This window comes from Astatotilapia calliptera, chromosome 16 (genome assembly GCF_964374335.1).
Source record: "Astatotilapia calliptera chromosome 16, fAstCal68.1, whole genome shotgun sequence".
Lineage (NCBI taxonomy): Eukaryota > Metazoa > Chordata > Actinopteri > Cichliformes > Cichlidae > Astatotilapia > Astatotilapia calliptera.
Window position 1 is genome coordinate 30068721 of NC_137437.1, and position 23020 is coordinate 30091740.

Sequence of the window (23020 nt, forward strand, 5' to 3'; positions counted from 1 at the left end):
CTGATTGGTGGATTCAAATTCAGCAGCTCCCAGGCTGACCTAGAAACTTACTTCTCTCTCCCTGTGCATTTTTTTGCTGATTTTTTCATTTAACAAGTATATTTGAGGGACCCTCAGCATGTTCAGCATTTTTTCAGCTGTCCATTTTGCTTTTCCAATTTTTCTGTTTAACTTATTACTATTGTGCTAAATCATACTGTTTCTGCTATTTTATAAGATTTGTGCTTAATATAGTATTTCTGCTTTTAATAGGATTTGTGCTTAATATAGTATTTCTGCTTTTTATAGAATTTGTGCTTAATATAGTATTTCTGCTTTTTATAGAATTTGTGCTTAATATAGTATTTCTGCTTTTTATAGGATTTGTGCTTAATATAGTATTTCTGCTAAATTATAGTATTTCTGCTTTTTATAGTATTTGTGCTAAAACATAGTATTTCTACTAAATGTAGTATTTATGCTTAATCATAGTATTTCTATATATTTCTGCCAGGTCCCCAGGCAGCCAATCCTCTGTGAGGACTTAGACATTCAAATTTTCAAATCAGGGCCTGCACGGTTTCCCAGCCAATCATATATGTGTCCTGAGGCATTCAAATTTGCATATTGGGGCCTTCATGGCTTCTAAGCCAGCCAATCATATCTGAGGGCTGAGGAATTCAAATCCACAAATCAGGGCCTGCACAGCTTCCCAGCCAGCCAATCATGTATGTGGGCTCCAGGTATTCAAATTTGCATATTGGGGAATTCGTGGCTTCTAAGTCAACAAGTCATCCATGTCATATATCTCTAAAAATTCATATTTTAATGATAAATTGTCAACACTTGAAGATTCCCCCATCTCTTCTGAACAAAACGGTGTAAGAATGACCGCTCTAGCCCCTATGGTTAGGAAATTATGGTCATTTGTTTGAGGGGAATCCTCACTATGTGAAATAAACTGAAAGAAGCAGGTCTATGTCTCTGTGCTGCGTGTGTAAAAAGATGCACCTGTTTTGGCGGGAAAACGTAAACAGCCTCTCTGATTGGTGGATTCAAATTCAGCAGCTCCCAGGCTGACCTAGAAACTTAGTCCTCTCTCCCTGTGTGTGTGTGTGTGTGTGTGTGTGTGTGTGTGTGTGTGTGTGTGTGTGTGTGTGTGTGTGTGTGTGTGTGTGTGTGTGTGTGTTTAGTGGGAGAGAGAGGACCCTGCCCTTATTTGACAGCATGTCATTGTAGGATTTAAATTGAACATAGTTAGACTGGTTGACTGGATTAGAGCCTGTGTTTGTGTGTCCCTCTGTGCATTTGTGTTTCAATAAGTTATTACTATTCTGCTAAATCATAGTATTTCTGGTACTTTTCGGTACTTGTGCTAAATACAGTATTTCTGCTAAATCATACTATTTCTGGTACTTTTCGGTACTTGTGCTAAATACAGTATTTCTGCTTTTCATAGGATTTATGCCTAATATAGTATTTCTGCTAAATTATAGTATTTCTGCTTTTTATAGGATTTGTGCCTAACATAGTATTTCTGCTAAATTATAGTATTTCTGCTTTTTATAGGATTTGTGCCTAACATAGTATTTCTGCTAAATTATAGTATTTCTGCTTTTTATACTATTTGTTCTAAATTATAGTATTTCTGCTTTTTATAGGATTTGTGCTTAATATAGTATTTCTGCTAAATTATAGTTTTTCTTCTTTTTATAGTATTTGTGCTAAAACATAGTATTTCTACTAAATGTAGTATTTATGCTTAATAATAGTATTTCTATATATTTCTGCCAGGTCCCCAGGCAGCCAATCCTCTGTGAGGACTGAGACATTCAAATTTTCAAATCAGGGCCTGCACAGTTTCCCAGCCAATCAAATAAGTGTCCTGAGGCATTCAAATTTGCATATTGGGGCCTTCGTGGCTTCTAAGCCAGCCAATCATATCTGAGGGCTGAGGAATTCAAATCCACAAATCAGGGCCTGCACGGCTTCCCAGCCAGCCAATCACATATGTGGTCTCAGGCATTCAAATTTGCATATTGGGGAATTCGTGGCTTCTAAGTCAACAAGTCATCCATGTCATATATCTCTAAAAATTCATATTTTAATATTAAATTGTCAACACTTGAAGATTCCCCCATCTCTTCTGAACAAAACGGTGTAAGAATGACCGTTCTAGCCCCTACGGTTAGGAAATTACGGTCATTTGTTTGAGGGGAGTCATCACTATGAGAAATAGACTGCAAAAATCCTGTGTCTCTCTGTGCTGCTGCGTGTGTAAACAGATGCACCTGTTTTGGTGGGGAAAAGTGCACAGCCTCTCTGATTGGTGGATTCAAATTCACCAGCTCCCAGGCTGACCTAGAAACTTACTTCTCTCTCCCTGTGTGTGTGTGTGTGTGTGTGTGTGTGTGTGTGTGTGTGACAGAGAGAGAGAGAGAGAGAGAAAGCCTTTTAATGGGATGATCCCATTGTAAGATTCAAATTCAATATATTTAGACTGGTTGACTGAATTGGATCTTGTGTGTGTGTCTCTCTGTGCATGTGTGTTTCCTCATGTGTACATATTTGTAATTGTGTGGCAGTCATAAATTTTTTTGCTGATTTTTGTCATTTAACAAGTATATTTGAGGGAACCTCAGCATGTTCAGCATTTTTTCAGCTGTCCATTTTGCTTTTCCAATTTTTCTGTTTAACTTATTACTATTGTGCTAAATCACACTATTTCTGCTATTTTATAAGATTTGTGCTTAATATACTATTTCTGCTTTTATAGGATTTGTGCTTAATATAGTATTTCTGCTTTTTATAAGATTTGTGCTTAATATAGTATTTCTGCTAAATGTAGTATTTATACTTAATCATACTATTTCTGCTTTTCATAGGATTTGTGCTTAATATAGTATTTCTGCTAAATTTAGTATTTCTGATTAATTATAGTCTTTCTACTAAATCATAGTACAGTATTTCTGCTTTTTATGGGATTTGTGCTAAAACAAAGTATTTCTACTAAATGTAGTATTTATGCTTAATCATACCATTTCTGCTTTTTATAGGATTTGTGCTTAATATAGTATTTCTGCTAAATTATAGTATTTCTGCCAAATTATAATATTTGTGCTAAAACATAGTCTTAATTTAAAATTACAATATTCATAGTTCATCACAGTGTCTCTGGTAAATCACAATATTTCTGCTCTGTTGTACTATTTTTCTAAATCATAGTGTTTCTGTAATGTTTAAGTATTTTTGGCTAAATATATTCTTTCTGTTATCTTATACTATTTCTCCTAAATTCTTGTATTTTTGAGAAGTTATCATGTTTCTGGTAAGTTACAATATTTCTGCTAAATTCTGCTATGCTATTGTATTTCTGCCAAGTATTATGTTTCCTCTAAGATATTGCAGTTTTGCTAAGTTATTCCATTTTAGCAAACTTCTTTTGCTTCTGCAAAGTTTTTACAATTTCTGCAACTTTTCAGCTTTTTCAGCTACTTTTTGCATACAGCTTCAGCTTTAAGCATCCACACTGCATTTTCGCAGGAAATGCAAATTTTTCTAGTTATTATTCTAGTTGCTTCCGTACACTTTTCGCCGTTAAACTACTTCCACAATTTTCAGCCGATTTTCACCGTTCAAATTTTAAACTATTCAGCTATTTTTGCTAATTCCTGCTATGATTTTTGCTATTTTTAACTATTATACTTTTTAAAATATTCCACTTTTTTCCTTTAATTTGTCCCATTGAAATGAATGGGAAACTTCAGCAATTCTGCTAAAATTTGCTTGTTTTTGAAACTTAACTACTTCCTCATATTTTCACCTAGAACAACCATTCAAACTTTAAAATGTTCACAAATTATTGGGCTATTCAGGTATGATTCAGCTTTTTCAAATCTTTTACTGTTTTACTTTTATGCCTCTTAAAGTTTTGAGTTGCAAAATTGTGATTTTTCACAAAATACATGTGTTGTTATGGTTGCTATGCTCTTGGCTTCCAGTGTGCCACTGAAGGTTTTGCAATTTTCACTTCATGTCCGAACAACTTCCTGCTACTTGCTCAATTTTCACTCAACTTCCACAAATTATACATCAAAACGTAGGTATTTTTGCTGGCTTTCAGAAAATGTCACCATCATTGTTGTGGGATTTATAGAATTTTTGCAAATCTCCTCAGACTAACACAAGGTCAGAAAACTCTCCATATAAAGTGAATGGAGAGCTTGTTCAAAATCACCGCTGGATTTCTGTAATGAGAGGCATATTCGAATCGTCATATCTCCTTAACGAAGCAAAGTTAAGACATGAGGCTTGTCCCCGAATATCTTCAGACACCCCTGACGCTCACAATTCAAGAATTTCTTTCTCACCTATTACCGTTCTGAAATGAGTTGGACTTGTTTGAGGGTAGGAAATTCGTCCTTCGCTCAGATTTCTTCAGATTTCAAACTGTGGAAATGAACCACTTTTTTCTCTCGTCATAACTTTTTGTTGGATTTCCACAGAGACCTGAAAATTTCCATGATTGTTCACCAAAGCCTGCTGTCTCTTACGGTGAAAGAATGATATCGATACTCCAAATAGATTTCGAGTTAGAAAGCGTTGTTTGAGGGCAAGTCAAGGCAGTTTTTGCTTCGCTCTACTCAGTTATGGTGCATTAGAAGTCAAATATCTTTAATAATTCATATTTTAATGATAAATTGTAAACACTGGAAGATTCCCCCATCTCTTCTGAACAAAACGGTGTAAGAATGACCGCTCTAGCCCCTACGGTTTGGAAATTATGGTCATTTGTTTGAGGGGAGTCCTCACTATGAGAAATAGGCTGCAATAATCCTGTGCCTCTCTGTGCTGCGTGTGTAAAAAGAGGCACATGTTTTGGCGGGAAAAAGTACACAGGCTCTCTGATTGGTGGATTCAAATTCAGCAGCTCCCAGGCTGACCTAGAAACTTACTTCTCTCTCCCTGTGCATTTTTTTGCTGATTTTTTTCATTTAACAAGTATATTTGAGGGACCCTCAGCATGTTCAGCATTTTTTCAGCTGTCCATTTTGCTTTTCCAATTTTTCTGTTTAACTTATTACTATTGTGCTAAATAATACTATTTCTGCTATTTTATAAGATTTGTGCCTAATATAGTATTTCTGCTAAATTACAATATTTCTGCTTTTTATACTATTTGTGCTAAAACATAGTATTTCTACTAAATGTAGTATTTATGCTTAATCATACTATTTCTGCTTTTTATGGGATTTGTGCCTAATATAGTATTTCTGCTTTTTATAGGATTTTTGCTCAAACATAGTATTTCTACTAAATGTAGTGTTTATGCTTAATCATCCTATTTCTGCTTTTTATAGGATTTGTGCTTAATATAGTATTTCTGCTAAATTATAGTATTTCTGCTTTTTATAGGATTTGTGCCTAACATAGTATTTCTGCTAAATTATAGTATTTCTGCTTTTTATAGGATTTGTGCTTAACATAGTATTTCTGCTAAATTATAGTATTTCTGCTTTTTATACTATTTGTTCTAAATTATAGTATTTCTGCTTTTTATAGGATTTGTGCTTAATATAGTATTTCTACTAAATTATACTTTTTCTTCTTTTTATAATATTTGTGCTGAAACATAGTATTTCTACTAAATGTAGTATTTATGCTTAATAATAGTATTTCTATATATTTCTGCCAGGTCCCCAGGCAGCCAATCCTCTGTGAGGACTGAGACATTCAAATTTTCAAATCAGGGCCTGCACAGTTTCCCAGCCAATCAAATAAGTGTCCTGAGGCATTCAAATTTGCATATTGGGGCCTTCGTGGCTTCTAAGCCAGCCAATCATATCTGAGGGCTGAGGAATTCAAATCCACAAATCAGGGCCTGCACGGCTTCCCAGCCAGCCAATCACATATGTGGTCTCAGGCATTCAAATTTGCATATTGGGGAATTCGTGGCTTCTAAGTCAACAAGTCATCCATGTCATATATCTCTAAAAATTCATATTTTAATATTAAATTGTCAACACTTGAAGATTCCCCCATCTCTTCTGAACAAAACGGTGTAAGAATGACCGTTCTAGCCCCTACGGTTAGGAAATTACGGTCATTTGTTTGAGGGGAGTCGTCACTATGAGAAATAGACTGCAAAAATCCTGTGTCTCTCTGTGCTGCTGCGTGTGTAAACAGATGCACCTGTTTTGGTGGGGAAAAGTGCACAGCCTCTCTGATTGGTGGATTCAAATTCACCAGCTCCCAGGCTGACCTAGAAACTTACTTCTCTCTCCCTGTGTGTGTGTGTGTGTGTGTGTGTGACAGAGAGAGAGAGAGAGAGAGAGAGAAAGGCTTTTAATGGGATGATCTCATTCTAAGATTTAAATTCAATATATTTAGACTGGTTGACTGAATTGGATCTTGTGTGTGGGTCTCTCTGTGCATGTGTGTTTCCTCATGTGTACATATTTGTGATTGTGTGGCTGTAATAAATTTTTTTGCAGATTTTTGTCATTTAACAAGTATATTTGAGGGACCCTCAGCATGTTCAGCATTTTTTCAGCTGTCCATTTTGCTTTTCCAATTTTTCTGTTTAACTTATTACTATTGTGCTAAATCATACTATTTCTGCTATTTTATAAGATTTGTGCTTAATATACTATTTCTGCTTTTATAGGATTTGTGCTTAATATAGTATTTCTGCTAAATGTAGTATTTATGCTTAATCATACTATTTCTGCTTTTTATAGTATTTGTGCTTAATATAGTATTTCTGCTAAATTATAGTATTTCTGCTTTTTATAGTATTTGTGCTAAATTATAGTATTTCTGCCAAATTATAATATTTGTGCTAAAACATAGTCTTAATTTAAAATTACAATATTCATAGTTCATCACAGTGTCTCTGGTAAATCACAATATTTCTGCTATGTTGTACTATTTTTCTAAATCATAGTGTTTCTGTAATGTTTAAGTATTTTTGGCTAAATATATTCTTTCTGTTATCTTATACTATTTCTCCTAAATTCTTGTATTTTTGAGAAGTTATCATGTTTCTGGAAAGTTACAATATTTCTGCTAAATTCTGCTATGCTATTGTATTTCTGCCAAGTATTATGTTTCCTCTAAGATATTGCAGTTCTGCTAAGTTATTCCATTTTAGCAAAGTTCTTTTGCTTATGCAAAGTTTTTACAATTTCTGCAACTTTTCAGCTTTTTCAGCTACTTTTTGCATACAGCTTCAGCTTTAAGCATCCACACTGCATTTTCGCAGGAAATGCAAATTTTTCTAGTTGTGTGGATGCTTTAAGCATCCACACTATAGAGTTCCTGTTTCTCTTTATTCTTTATTGTGTGGATGCTTTAAGCATCCACACTATTGAGTTCCTGTTTCTCTTTATTCTTTATCTTTATTATTATTATTCCGGGTGTTTCCGTACACTTTTCGCCGTTAAACTACTTCCACAATTTTCAGCCGATTTTCACCGTTCAAATTTTAAACTATTCTGCTATTTTTGCTAATTCCTGCTATGACTTTTGCTATTTTTAACTATTATACTTTTTAAAATATTAAGCTTTTTTCCTTTAATTTGTCCCATTGAAATGAATGGGAAACTTCTGCAATTCTGCTAAATTTTGCTTGTTTTTGAAACTTAACTACTTCCTCATACTTTCACCTAGAACAACCATTCAAATTTTAAAATGTTCACAAATTATTGGGCTATTCAGGTATGATTCAGCTTTTTCAAATCTTTTACTGTTTTACTTTTATGCCTCTTAAAGTTTTGAGTTGCAAAATTGTGATTTTTCACAAAATACATGTGTTGTTATGGTTGCTATGCTCTTGGCTTCCAGTGTGCCACTGAAGGTTTTGCAATTTTCACTTCATGTCCGAACAACTTCCTGCTACTTGCTCAATTTTCACTCAACTTCCACAAATTATACATCAAAACGTAGGTATTTTTGCTGGCTTTCAGAAAATGTCACTATCATTGTTGTGGGATTTATAGAATTTTTGCAAATCTCCTCAGACTAACACAAGGTCAGAAAACTCTCCATATAAAGTGAATGGAGAGCTTGTTCAAAATCACCGCTGGATTTCTGTAATGAGAGGCATATTCGAATCGTCATATTTCCTTAACGAAGCAAAGTTAAGACATGAGGCTTGTCCCGGTATATCTTCAGACACCCCTGACGCTCACAATTCAAGAATTTCTTTCTCACCTATTACCGTTCTGAAATGAGTTGGACTTGTTTGAGGGTAGGAAATTCGTCCTTCGCTCAGATTTCTTCAGATTTCAAACTGTGGAAATGAACCACTTTTTTCTCTCGTCATAACTTTTTGTTGGATTTCCACAGAGACCTGAAAATTTCCATGATTGTTCACCAAAGCCTGCTGTCTCTTACGGTGAAAGAATGATATCGATACTCCAAATAGATTTCAAGTCACAAAGCGTTGTTTGAGGGCAAGTCAAGGCAGTTTTTGCTTCGCTCTACTCAGTTATGGTGCATTACAAGTCAAATATCTTTAATAATTCATATTTTAATGATAAATTGTAAACACTGGAAGATTCCCCCATCTCTTCTGAACAAAACGGTGTAAGAATGACCGCTCTAGCCCCAACGGTTTGGAAATTATGGTCATTTGTTTGAGGGGAGTCCTCACTATGAGAAATAGGCTGCAATAATCCTGTGCCTCTCTGTGCTGCGTGTGTAAAAAAGAGGCACATGTTTTGGAGGGAAAAAGTACACAGGCTCTCTGATTGGTGGATTCAAATTCAGCAGCTCCCAGACTGACCTAGAAACTTACTTCTCTCTCCCTGTGCATTTTTTTGCTGATTTTTTCATTTAACAAGTATATTTGAGGGACCCTCAGCATGTTCAGCATTTTTTCAGCTGTCCATTTTGCTTTTCCAATTTTTCTGTTTAACTTATTACTATTGTGCTAAATCATACTATTTCTGCTATTTTATAAGATTTGTGCCTAATATAGTATTTCTGCTAAATTACAATATTTCTGCTTTTTATACTATTTGTGCTAAAACATAGTATTTCTACTAAATGTAGTATTTATGCTTAATCATACTATTTCTGCTTTTTATGGGATTTGTGCCTAATATAGTATTTCTGCTTTTTATAGGATTTTTGCTCAAACATAGTATTTCTACTAAATGTAGTGTTTATGCTTAATCATCCTATTTCTGCTTTTTATAGGATTTGTGCTTAATATAGTATTTCTGCTAAATTATAGTATTTCTGCTTTTTATAGTATTTGTGCTAAAACATAGTATTTCTACTAAATGTAGTATTTATGCTTAATCATAGTATTTCTATATATTTCTGCCAGGTCCCCAGGCAGCCAATCCTCTGTGAGGACTGAGAAATTCAAATTTTCAAATCAGGGCCTGCACGGCTTCCCAGCCAATCATATATGTGTCCTGAGGCATTCAAATTTGCATATTGGGGCCTTCATGGCTTCTAAGCCAGCCAATCATATCTGAGGGCTGAGGAATTCAAATCCACAAATCAGGGCCTGCACGGCTTCCCAGCCAGCCAATCATATATGTGGTCTCAGGCATTCATATTTGCATATTGGGGAATTCGTGGCTTCTAAGTCAACAAGTCATCCATGTCATATATCTCTAAAAATTCACATTTTAATGATAAATTGTTAACACTGGAAGATTCCCCCATCTCTTCTGAACAAAACAGTGTAAGAATGACCGCTCTAGCCCCTACGGTTAGGAAATTATGGTCATTTGTTTGAGGGGAGTCCTCACTATGAGAAATAGGCTGCAATAATCCTGTGCCTCTCTGTGCTGCTGCGTGTGTAAAAAGATGCACCTGTTTTGGCGGGAAAACGTAAACAGCCACTCTGATTGGTGGATTTAAATTCGGCAGCTCTCTCCCTCTGTGTGTGTGTGTGTGTGTGTGTGTGTGTGTGTGTGTGTGTGTGTGTGTGTGTGTGTGTTTAGTGGGAGAGAGAGGACCCTGCCCTTATTTGGCAGCATGTCATTGTAGGATTTAAATTGAATATAGTTAGACTGGTTGACTGGATTAGAGCCTGTGTTTGTGTGTCCCTCTGTGCATTTGTGTTTCAATATGCCTTCATATTTGTAATTTTGTAAGTTATTACTATTCTGCTAAATCATAGTATTTCTGGTACTTTTCGGTACTTGTGCTAAATACAGTATTTCTGCTAAATCATACTATTTCTGCTTTTCATAAGATTTGTGCCTAATATAGTATTTCTGCTAAATTATAGTATTTATTATTTTTATAGGATTTGTGCCAAACATAGTATTTCTGCTAAATTATAGTATTTCTGCTTTTTATACTATTTGTGCCTAATATATTATTTCTGCTTTTTATAGGATTTGTGCCTAATATAGTATTTCTGCTTTTTATAGGATTTGTACCTAATATAGTATTTCTGCTTTTTATAGGATTTGTGCTTAATATAGTATTTCTGCTAAATTATAGTATTTCTGCTTTTTATAGTATTTGTGCTAAAACATAGTATTTCTACTAAATGTAGTATTTATGCTTAATCATAGTATTTCTATATATTTCTGCCAGGTCCCCAGGCAGCCAATCCTCTGTGAGGACTGAGAAATTCAAATTTTCAAATCAGGGCCTGCACGGTTTCCCAGCCAATAATATATGTGTCCTGAGGCATTCAAATTTGCATATTGGGGCCTTCATGGCTTCTAAGCCAGCCAATCATATCTGAGGGCTGAGGAATTCAAATCCACAAATCAGGGCCTGCACGGCTTCCCAGGCAGCCAATCATATATGTGGCCTCAGCCATTCAAATTTGCATATTGGGGGAATTCGTGGCTTCTAAGTCAACATGTCATCCATGTCGTATATCTCTAAAAATTCACATTTTAATGATAAATTGTCAACACTGGAAGATTCCCCCATCTCTTCTGAACAAAACGGTGTAAGAATGACCGCTCTAGCCCCTACGGTTAGGAAATTATGGTCATTTGATTGTGGGGAGTCCTCACTATGAGAAATAGGCTGCAATAATCCTGTGTCTCTCTGCTGTGTGTGTAAATAGAAGCACCTGTTTTGGAGGGAAAAAGTGCACAGGCTCTCTGATTGGTGGATTCAAATTCAGCAGCTCCCAGGCTGACCTAGAAACTTACTTCTCTCTCCCTGTGTGTCTGTGTGTGTGTGTGTGTGTGACAGAGAGAGAGAGAGAGAGAGAGAGAGAGAGAGAGAGAGAGAGAGAAAGCCTTTTAATGGGATGATCTCATTCTAAGATTCAAATTCAATATATTTAGACTGGGTGACTGAATTTGATCTTGTGTGTGTGTCTCTCTGTCCATGTGTGTTTCCTTATGTGTACATATTTGTGATTGTGTTGCTGTTATAGATTTTTTTGTATAGTTATAGTTGAGGGACCTTCAGCATGTTCAGCATTTTTTCAGCTATCCATTTTGCTTTTCCAATTTTTCTGTTTAAGTTATTACTATTGTGCTAAATCATACTATTTCTGCTATTTTATAAGATTTGTGCCAAATACAGTATTTCTGCCAAATATAGTATTTCTGATTAATTATAGTTTTTTCTACCAAATCATAGTACAGTATTTCTGCTTTTTATAGGATTTGTGCTAAAATATAGTATTTCTACTAAATGTAGTATTTATGCTTAATCATACTATTTTTGCTTTTTATAGGATTTTTGCATTATATAGTATTTCTGCTTTTTATAGGATTTGTGCTTAATATAGTATTTCTGCTAAATTATAGTATTTCTGCTTTTTATAGTATTTGTGCTAAAACATAGTATTTCTACTAAATGTAGTATTTATGCTTAATTATAGTATTTCTATATATTTCTGCCAGGTCCCCAGGCAGCCAATTCTCTGTGAGGACTTAAAATTGACAATTTATCATTAAAATTTCACATTTTAATGATAAATTGTCAACACTGGAAGATTCCCCCATCTCTTCTGAACAAAACGGTGTAAGAATGACTGCTCTAGCCCCTACGGTTTGGAAATTATGGTCATTTGTTTGAGGGGAGTCCTCACTATAAGAAATAGGCTGCAATAATCCTGTGCCTCTCTGTGCTGCGTGTGTAAAAAGATGTATATATATATATGTGTGTGTATATATATATATATATATATATATATATATGTATATATGTGTATATATGTGTATGTATATATATTTATATATATATATATATATATATATATATATATATATATATATATATATATATATATATATTAGGGCTGAATGATATATCGCATTTGCGATAATATCGCGACATGATCAAGTGCAATTTTCTAACCGCAGAGGCTGCGATTATACTCTGGACATGTCCAAATTCATGGGCTGCATCCTCCTGAGGCCGCATTTGTAGACCGATTACGTCACAGCGACGCGCCGAAGGTTGTCCAAATTACTACCATATCCCAGAATTCATAGCGCGGCCCAGCCAAACTCCAGTTTCCAGCAATGGCGGCCGCTACTAAGTTTTAAAATTACTCATACTAATCTTTCTGGGTCACAAAATAAACTTTTAACATATTTTCAGGCGAGAAAGTAGTTGTGTAAACATCAAATATCTGCTCGGTTTATCAAGATATCCCATATGTGCAAAAGTGCTTGGACGTTTTCAGAGGCGTCTGCTACCCACCAGCTCAACAGCTAGCCGAGAGCTCGAGGGTTACTGATGCGGCCGAGAACGGCACAACTCCCGGCACATCATTTTCAGATCACCGCGGAGTTTCGCTGCTCGGGTTAAACGTAATATATAAGTCACTTAGACAACCTAAAAATGTTATTGTTGGGCTTTTTTCAGTGTTTTGTTTGTTTGTGAGTAAATCGGTTTGGCTGAGATTAAAGTTATTAGATTAGATAAAATAAAAGTTTATTAATCCCCCGGGTGGGTTCCTCCTTGGTTTTCACACAGCTGACTAAACGTCAAACAGAAAACTTATTAAACAGAAGTGTGAGACAGTCGAGAATTTACACCAGTGTCTGGTTATATTTTAGATAGCAAGAAGCAGACGGCCGAGTTTATTAAACTCCACCGAGACAGCGGTGACGCTAATCAGAAGGCTAGACCGTCCAATTTCACGCTTTTAAATTTTAAAGGCGTGTTTGTGTGTGTGTTTATATAATTGCTATTATGTTTGCACTTTATGTGTAATGTTACTGACTGCAGAGATCAGTAAGATGTGTGTATTTTTTATTTATTAGTTTTATTTATTTAATATTATTTTTTAATTGAATGACTGTCTAGTAGTTCACAGATGTCGAAAAACTGAGTGTGGTAAAGCCACTGATTTTTTTTATGTATATTTCTGCAATCTGCACATTGTACTGACTTTCATTTTAATGTTTACACCAGGGTTCCTTGTCAGCACTTTATGCTCAGATGTTTGTAAGCTAAAAATAAACTATTGTGTATGTTCAAATATACTGTTGTGATTGAAGAAGTTAAATAAAAATGTCAGCCATCAATTCATGCATCACCTCATGTCATCATAACAGAGGTCTGTCTTCCAGGAAAGAACAGTTTAAAATTAATGTAATATAGTATTGGCCATACTATATGATGTATTGCTTGTCTTTGTTTAATAATACAGAAGACAAAGACCTTAAAAAATAATCGCATATCGCATCGCAATCGCAATATTGGGGCAAAAAAATCGCAATTAGATTATTTTCCATAATCGTTCAGCCCTAATATATATATATATATATATATATATATATATATATATATATATATATATATATATATATACTTTTTTTTTGTCTTTAAAACATCTTTGCAGACTGACTGTCCTGGACTGGTTGGGTTTTTTTTTTCAGGTCTGGTGAACTCAGCTCTTTGGTGTTGGTGTTCAGGAGTAGAGCCTTCTAATAATATTTATTCAACTTATAGAATTAAAGTTCTGCGAGTATTTTCTTTAGCAAATAAATATTGTATAGAATATTTAAAATCACCTACATTTTTGATGTTTACAATGCCCATTGTGTGTAATACTGGAATTTCCTACTACTGTGAACGCCTCATCTTTTACCTGACTGCCGGACATCCGCTTTTCCGCACACTTCGTTGAGTCCGCTCTGGGTGAGTGCCGCTGCTCTGCTTCTCTTCTTCTCTCCTAAATGTTTATACTCTGTTTGTGCAATTTAACGAGTTCTTTTAGTGATTTATAAAGCCAACCGAGGTATAACTCATATTAGAGTAACACAGTGGTTGCTTTTTCCTAGTGAAACTTTGTCATTTTTGTATGTAAAAGGAGTGTTTGATGAGCTAACAACCCGATGCTAATTCCTAGCGCTCCTTTGAGCCCAGTGTGAAATGAAAATTTGACTGTGAACCACGGTTATCGTGTTGTTTTATTAATTACATTTGGTGTGTTTGTCAGTCTGTTACATAAGGTGCAGTTAGTTCTCTTCACAAATCAGTTGGTTAAAACAGCCTCATTCTTTATGCTGTAAAGTTTTTAACGAACCGCCATCTTAGATTCAGTGTCAGCTGTCGGCAAGATCAAAGGAGCCATTTTACCGCCTCTGACCGAACACGGGAGAAAAAGAGTCGCGTGTGTGCAGGTCTTGTGGGTTAATTAAGACAAAGGAGGGGGGGGGAACTGAGGATTAATCATAGGCTATGTCCCCACATACACGGGTATTTTTGAAAACGGAGATTTTCCGTTTCCGTTTTAAAAAACGATCCCGTCCACACATAAATGCAGAAATGAAGGAGAACACTGCTAGGAACATGCCAAAGCAGCAGGTGGCGCTATATTCTTAACCGTGTAGAAATGTTGGCCAATCAGAAGTCTAGAAACCTCGGTGGGAAATGGCAAACAAAGATGGGGCATAGAAGCAGAACCGAGTCATATGTGTGGAGGGACAGTAACTGTGTGTGTAAGCATTTAAACACTGCAGAGAGAACAATTAACAGTAACAGTATTGTAGAAATGCATTTCACCGAAACAATAACGTGGCGCACAGTGTGACGTCAAAAAAGGCGCTGCGTTTTCTCCGTTTCCATGTCCACACATAAATGCAAAAATGGAGTTTTCAAAAGATATCCTGGCAAGCGTTTTTAGAAATCTCCGTTTTCAGTGACCGCAAACGCATAGAAAAATCTCCATTTTCAAAAGTACCTGTGTACGTGTGGACATAGCCCAAGAATAATAAGAACTCCTAAACAGAAGACTTTAATTTTTAAGAACTGTTTAACAAAGGCTTGTTTGTGCCAACCTAAATCTGCTGCACAGTTTAAATTCTCACTTTGTGGAAAATTAATGAAACAAACAACAGCCCACCTTCACATAAATAAAATATGGCAGTATATTATTATTAGTATGGTACATAGATATTTATTTTAAAAATACAGTATATTTACTATGATACTATGTGCAGTTAATAATATTTTAGGAAGTAGAATTTGAATGCAGACCACCTCAAATATTAAAGCCTTAAAAATATATCGTGCAGTTTTTCATGTATGAGTGTTTTGCAATCTTAACTGAGAGGTAGACCAAAGAAAACAGAGGAGAGTTGTTGTTTGTATTCCAGCTGTAGTAAACAAAGAAGTTTAGTGAATCTTTTTGACAACAGAGAGTGATGCAGTATTGATGCTAATTTGAGTTTTCTGATCCTGTATTTTTGCTCTTTGTCTTTTGTTACACAGAGTGAAATAGAAGCTTGGTTTTGCCTTTGCTGGTAAGTAAACAGTGATTGTAACTGAAGCAATATGAAACTGGGATTGTGTAACATGTTTAGCAATTTACATACAATAGTTTGGCTTTTTGTGATATCTTGCCATTTGCTCATGGGCAAAAACACATTTAGGTTTTATAAGCAGTAAGCCTCCCCACTAGACCTGTGAGTGTCCCTAAAAATGTCCCTGAAGTTTAATAGGCCATTTATGTCTAATTTTAATTTTAAAGGCTTATCAAAGCGTTTCTGTAGTAATTATTGTTTTTATTACACATGTTAAGGCCATTTGAGACTCTGCAATTAAATTTTGCCCTCTTTAGACTAAAGTGAGTTCATTTTGTCTGAGGTACAGTGCTGGGAAAAGTCTTTCTTCCTTGCAGATTTATTTTGTTCATGCTTTTTTGTCACATGTTTCAAATCATCTAACAGGGATGATATGAATAAATACAAAAAAGCATTTAAACATTTAAGCAATAATAAAAGACTAAGAGAACCAGAGTTGTGAGTAGGCAATGTTGTGTATGTTAAAGCCTGTGTGTAATTTATGTACACTAAGTTTAAATTAGTTTCTTAATAATTTGCTCGATACAATGTGTTTGAAAATTTTATACAAAAGGGAAATATTGCAAAATACAAAAAGATTCCTGCCAACAGGTACAATGGAAGGACTCTTTATTATAATTTTTGTAATTGCAAAAATGGTGTGCCACTGTTGTTACTATGACATGTCAAAATTTACATGTATTTTAGGATTTACATATTCAGATCAGAACTAAAACCTGATGAGGTTTTCCGTTGATTCTAACAGTTGTGGTTTTTCCACACTTTATTAAGCACTGACTTGTGATAGAAAATGATGGAGCTAAAAAGCCATAATCTGTACCAACAAATATTGGTGCCTCTTCTTTGCACTTCTGTAGTATGCATGCCTTTATTACACATGTTATCACCATGTGAGACTCTGTAACTGAAGTTTGTCCTCTTCAGACTACAGTGAGTTCATAAAGGTTTGAAGAAATTGAGGATTTTACTAGTTATTTCATGTCACAGTAAATTGGATTGTGTGTGAAGAGGTTTAACAGTCTAAGTCATTAAACAGTGATCTGATGTGTTGTTTCCTTTCTCTAGGAGACTGATCTAACTGTCGCAAGTCTGGTAAGTAAAGGTTTTGTCTGCGGTACAGTGCTGAGAAAGGTCTTTCTTCTTTGCAGATTTATTTTGTTTATGCTTTTTTCACGTTTCAAATCATCTAACAAGGATGACCTGGATAAATACAAAAAGCAGTTTTAAAGTGATGATTTCATTTTTGAACCAGAACAACCTGGTCTAATGTAAAAACATGTTGGTCTCTAATACCCAGCTGTGGATGCCCTGATAGCAACAATTACCATCAAGCATTTACAGTAACTGGTAATGACTGGTTTACATCACTGGTTGATTTTGGTCCACTACAATTTCAGAATTGTCTTAATTAGATCCAAACAGGGCAGGCAAGAAAAGAAAAAAGTCGTAATTAAGGCCCAATATAGGGTTTTCAAGTCATACCACGTATCTTAATTTCATTAAAGTCCAGACTGATTAGTTTATACCAAGTGTTTTGTTTCATTCATTCAATTGGACTTGCTTGTGTGCTTCAGATCCTAAGTGTGATTAAACTTAAGCCCAGGACCTGATGAGTTGATGGTCCTGAAGTAGTAAAGGAACTCTGGGACATCATAGTAACAGCACCATGTTTGACTTTAATGCTGGTATTTTTCTCTCACTATAGATGATTCAGTTTAGTGCAGTTCGTCAGCACAGCTGTTGGTTATCATCGAGATATTATTAGGCAACTTGTTTTTGCCTGTTCAGCTACAATATCTGGGAGGGTTTTTGTTTTCTGGGGTCTCCAAATCCTTAGAAATCTATTTGTAAACTTTTACAGAACTATATGTGTTTGTTTCACATTAGAGCAGCTCACGACTGGCAGTTTAGGGACGATTAAATATTCACATAGGGCAGGGGTCTCAAACTCCACTCTTCAAGGGCCGGTGTCCTGAAGCTTTTCCACGTGTCCCTGTTACAAAACACCTGAATAACATTTGTAGGTCATTAGTGAGAGTATAGAATTTGACTGTGTGCTGAAGTGGCATCCCCTAAGACTACTCAAATTTAAGTAATTAAGTGTTTGGAAAAATGTACTTCTAAAAGTACTTTCATTGCATCATGTTCATTCACTCATGAGCTGCTATAACATGAATCAAATGGCTGAATTACCACCTCAGCATGCAGTCAGGTTCTGTAGAGTTTTGCTAATGACCTACTAATGTTATTCAGGTGTGTTGCAACAGGGACACATAGAAAAGTTTCTGGACACCAGGCCTTAAGGACCAGAGTTTGAGACCACTGGTGGTAGGGCATTGTGGATTTCAAAAGCTTCTTCCCTTAAATCACTGCCTAGAAACTGCTTTTTGTAATTTGTCATAATGACTTGCAAAGTATAGGTGGGATGAAAACATAAACATAAGACATTTTATAGTGGCCTGATATTTTTATCAAGGCTGTTTTTTTGAAAATAATCCTGGCTTAATTTACAAAAGATGAACTGTCTGAAAGTCATGTTTGTTTGTTTAAGAAATGTGGGAATGTCCAGCAAAGATCTTACATGCAACAGCTCAGATACAGCACTCACTTCTGTTCTTTTTATCATGAAATGATCTACAAAGAAATTACCATCATACTAAATTTTGCTAATTAGGCCTTAATATCAGCTATGATAAGTTTATCATAGATTTAGTGTAGTGCTTATTGCTGTGTATCAAACATGCCCCAAATGTGACTGAAATATGTAGAAACTGCTGTGTAGAAACTAGCTGTCTCCAAATTTCTCATTTTGCCAAAATACATACAGAGTGGCTTGAAACTGTCTGCTCTAACCTCAGTGTGTTGGTTTTGTTGGACCATATAATATTTACAGTAAGTTACTGTAGCAGCACGTCTTGGTGTAAGTTTATAGTGTGTTTTTTTTTTTTTTTAATTGTGTTAATAGAATTTGAATGCAGGCCACCTCAAATGTCAAAGCCTACAAACATTCCATACAAGCTATCATTTGTGATTGTTGCCTACTTTTAAATTGTGACATCACCATTTGATAAAGTGTGTAGTAGTAGGTGAAGCAAATCATTGGTTACGATCTCTACTCTCTTATGTAACTGAACCTAAATTTTGGAGCATTACATGACTCAGAAACTTGTGTGGCTTATTGCAAATGGATAAAACTACATATTACCTTTTATGAAGATGATCATCTTTATTAGGGTGCGGAAAAAGAAAACAGAGGAGAGTTGTTGCTGTCTAATGCTGATTGGAGTTGTCTGAGCCTGTATTTTTGTTCTTTGTCTTTTGTTACACAGAGTGAACAGCTCTTTGGCTTTGCCTTTGCTGGTAAGTAGACAGTAATGGTAATGTTTAGTAATTTACTTACAGTAGTTTGGCTATTTGTGTTATCTTGCCATTCACTCATGGGCAAAGACAAATAGTCAGGATTTAGAATCTGTAGCAGCAAAGCCCCCACACAGGACCACTGACTGCCCCAGAAAATGTCAATGAAGTTTAATAGCCCATTAATGTCTGATTTTAATTTTTGATGGCTTATCAAGTCCAAACATAGTTAAATGTCAGAGACATCTTTATGCAGTTGTTTGATTTCTCCTTATGTTTGTGGATTTAAGTGTGAGTATAGGTGGTACCTTAAACACTTAAGAGCACCACAGCTATCGATTTTTATTGTCTCTCTCATTCCACTTATGAATTAGCATGAAGTCAAAACGCTAGAAGTATTTTTCCTGAGTGACTGGCCTGAGTGCAGTTCACACTGCAGGCGAAAGCGCATCAAATCAGATTTTTTTGTCATGTTGGTATCAGTGATGGTATCATGGTATGACAGTGTGAACGGCACAAATCCGATATTTTAGAAAGCGACTGCTGTTTGAATTTCAATTGTCTTAATTAAGGTCCAAAATAGTGTTTTGAAATCATTTCACAGCTCTTGCTGATCATCAAGATGTTTTTAGGCAAATGTGAGAAGGTTTGTGTTCTTTTTGGCCAGTCAATAAATAATTTTGAGTTTAATGGATATAAAGTATTTAAAGCAGGAGGCCTGAAACTCTGCTGTAACCTCAGTGTGCGGGTTTATTTGGACCATATAATATTTACAGTAAGTTACTGTAGCAGCACGTCTTGGTTTGAGTTTATAGACTTAGTTTATTGTTTTAATAGAACGTAAAAATGTCCTTATAACAGTTCCACCATCATTTGTTAAACATTGTCATTCTGTTCACTCCAATAATTTACTGTAGAAGTCTTTAGTATTTAAAGCCCTACATGTACTGTATTTTTGAAATTATAAGGCATAACGTCAATAAACAATTCTGTTTTTAAGGCAGATTAAGCCAAACAAACAGTCAGATAAGTCAAACTTTATTCAAGTCATTCACAACAACTCTCAACACTGTTCAGTTGTAACACATAAAATACAGACCAATACACTCACTTTTTCAGTTCATTCCTCATCTACAAATCCATCAAACTCTTCATGGGTTGATCAGGTTGAAATCTGCTTCATAAGCATGTCTCTTAGCACGTGCCAGGTTCTTGTACACACACCATAATGTTATGTTGAAGCACCGTACAAATTACTCTACGAGGGTCCTGACTATGGTAGCCATAATGCTCTGACAATACATCAAGCAGCGCAGCTTTGTAGCTTACCAAAGTATTACTAAAATATTTGACAGAATTTTGAGCGCTGTGTACCACAGAAATCCCGTTCTAGGTCAGTAAGCATAACCAGAATCGATACACTAGGCACATTGTATGTTTTTGAGAAAATGACAGGGTTTTAGGTGTGCCATATAGTCTGAAGAATATGGTAAATCCAAGCATATTGGAAATACGACTAATTCCAGGCCTTTTGTGTCTTACAGGTGACCTGCTGCAGAAGATCCTCTCTCTCTATCATTATAAGCAATTCTGTCTATCCTATCACTCTCCCAACTCTATCTAATTTGAAAGCCATTCTATCTTGTATCCCTCTATCTCTACCGCTCTATCTAATTTGAAAGCCATTCTATCTTGTATCCCTCTATCTCTACCGCTCTATCTAATTTGAAAGCCATTCTATCTTGTATCCCTCTATCTCTACCGCTCTATCTAATTTGAAAGCCATTCCATCTTGTATCCCTCTATCTCTACTGCTCTATCTAATTTGAGAATCCAAGTTTTGAGAATCCTTTCAGAATCCAATTTTCAGAAATCCAAGTTACCAGAACTTGATCTATCTGTTACAGAATTCTGAGAGATCTCTGCTCTCACTGCTCTTTCTTTCCTGTCATTAAGCTCTCTCACATTCAGTCATTTTGCTGGAAATTACAAGTTGAATATACAGTAGTAGAATTACAGTACAGTGGAACTTATAGTAGAAACTACTTACACAGGCCTACATTTGTCATTTTAATTTTGCATTACACTTTGGAATTAACACTTCTAGTTTGGCTTACTTTGATCAATTGTATAAAATATCACCTCTTTATAAGTTTACTTGTAATAAGATAATCTGGTTATTTTGTAATACATACATTCAGATAAATAATAAATTAGATCCAGTCTGTTAGTCTGTTTCATTGGCTATAACATTTGACTGCAAGTTTATAGTACTATTATTTAAGGACAAACCCATTTTGTCACTCAGTGTAAGTATTCAGTTAGTATTGTCATCGAGAAGTGCCTGTGGACCCAGACTTCCTGTTTCCTGACTGCTGCAGAAAATCCAGCTGAAGAATCCTCATCACCTGTCATCTTATCACCACACCACCACAGCTCCATATATTTGATTTCAATTTTAGATATCTGAAAGATTTACATAAACTCCCCTAAGAGCTAAGACTTTTATTATAGCCTGTTGATTGTTGAGATTTATTCTGCATATCATTTTATAGAAGTTGTAATTATTTACCAGTCTGGTTAAAAAAAATATAAGTAAAATTATACAGTTTCTAAGAGCTACAATAAAACGGACCAAATTGTTTCCAGAGAACTTTGAATTTCCTTTATTTTGAATTTGGAGTACAAATCAGCTTTTTAACATCTATTCATATATTCATAAAAACATTTTACAGTATAATAGTACATTTCTCAGATTTAACAGTAACTTGAGGAGTTGTACGTTTTTCTGTGTTTCAAGGTTCAGTTTTGTTTATATTTGTGTATAACCACATATAAGCTCCAGATTGTACTTCAGCAAAATGCCAAGAAAAGGTCAAAGGTCGCAGTCCCAAAAGCTTAGATGGCAAAAGCAGAAAGAACAGGTGAATGTTTCTCAGAGCAGTGAGCAGGTAAAGGTGTGTGTTTCAGCTTTTCCCAGCACAGAAGTGCAGAGCAGTGTTCAGACAGCCACAGTGTCTTATGCAGATGTGGTAAAGAAAGGTGTTCCCTCAGTGTCTGTCCCAGAGTCTGAAGTTATGCAGGTAATCCAGACTGAACCCCAGCTAACTGTACAAACACAGCATGATGGAGAGACAGCCAAAGTATCTTATGCAGATGTGGTAAAGAGAAGTGTTCCCTCAGTGTCTGTCCCAGAGCCTGAAGTTATGCAGGTAATCCAGACTGAACCCCAGCTAACTGTACACAAACAGCATGATGGACAAGCTCCAGGACAGTCTCATGTACAGGTTACAAACAGTGAAAGTCCACGAGTGAGTAGCGTCTGTGCTTCCCGAAGCCAGGCCGCTCCTAGGTATGGAAAGTACCGGAATCAGCAATGCATGGCTAACAGCTTGGTTTTCCTGTCATTCTTACATGAGGATGAATTTATTACCAGAGCAGATCTAAACCGTGTGTTGGACAAAGGCCATGCTGTCTATTCAGATGCCAGACTGAGGTTTGTGAACAGTGTGTTTCTAGCCTGCGATGAACTTCCCTCAGTTGTTACCAGCCGCAGACACGAGTATCAAGTCGACATGTCTCAGTTTGCTCATTACGGCACATTTGATGGTACAGATCACTTTCCGAGCCTTGAACAGGGATTACAGTGTTTGGCTTCAGACGTTCGCTATGCTTTGCTAGTCATGGGAGGAACAGTCATCGCTGTTAGCAGGCTGAATTCAGGTGAATATGCATATTTTGACCCTCACCCACGTAAGTCTACTGGTATGCCATTGTCGCTAAGTGTAAGTGGTGGAACTGCAGTTATGTTGAAATTCACACGTCTTAATGACATGATTGACAGGATCAAACGTTTGTACAGAATGTTCAGCATCGCACCAACCTGCACTTATGAGCTACAGCCCATCGAGTTTCAC

At 35.8% G+C, this 23020-nt stretch overlaps 1 protein-coding gene and 1 long non-coding RNA gene across 3 annotated transcripts in view; one reads left to right on the forward strand and one right to left on the reverse strand.

Annotated features, from left to right (window-relative positions):
* The window catches only part of LOC113007388 (inactive dipeptidyl peptidase 10), a 434773-nt gene that overhangs the window by 115223 nt on the left and 296530 nt on the right, over positions 1–23020 (reverse strand). The window lies entirely within an intron of this gene.
* Positions 14067–21181, forward strand: LOC145421208 (uncharacterized). The gene is made up of 5 exons (XR_013902515.1): positions 14067–14079; positions 15655–15686; positions 16812–16838; positions 19076–19106; positions 20648–21181. It is a non-coding gene; the product is annotated as an uncharacterized LOC145421208 (long non-coding RNA).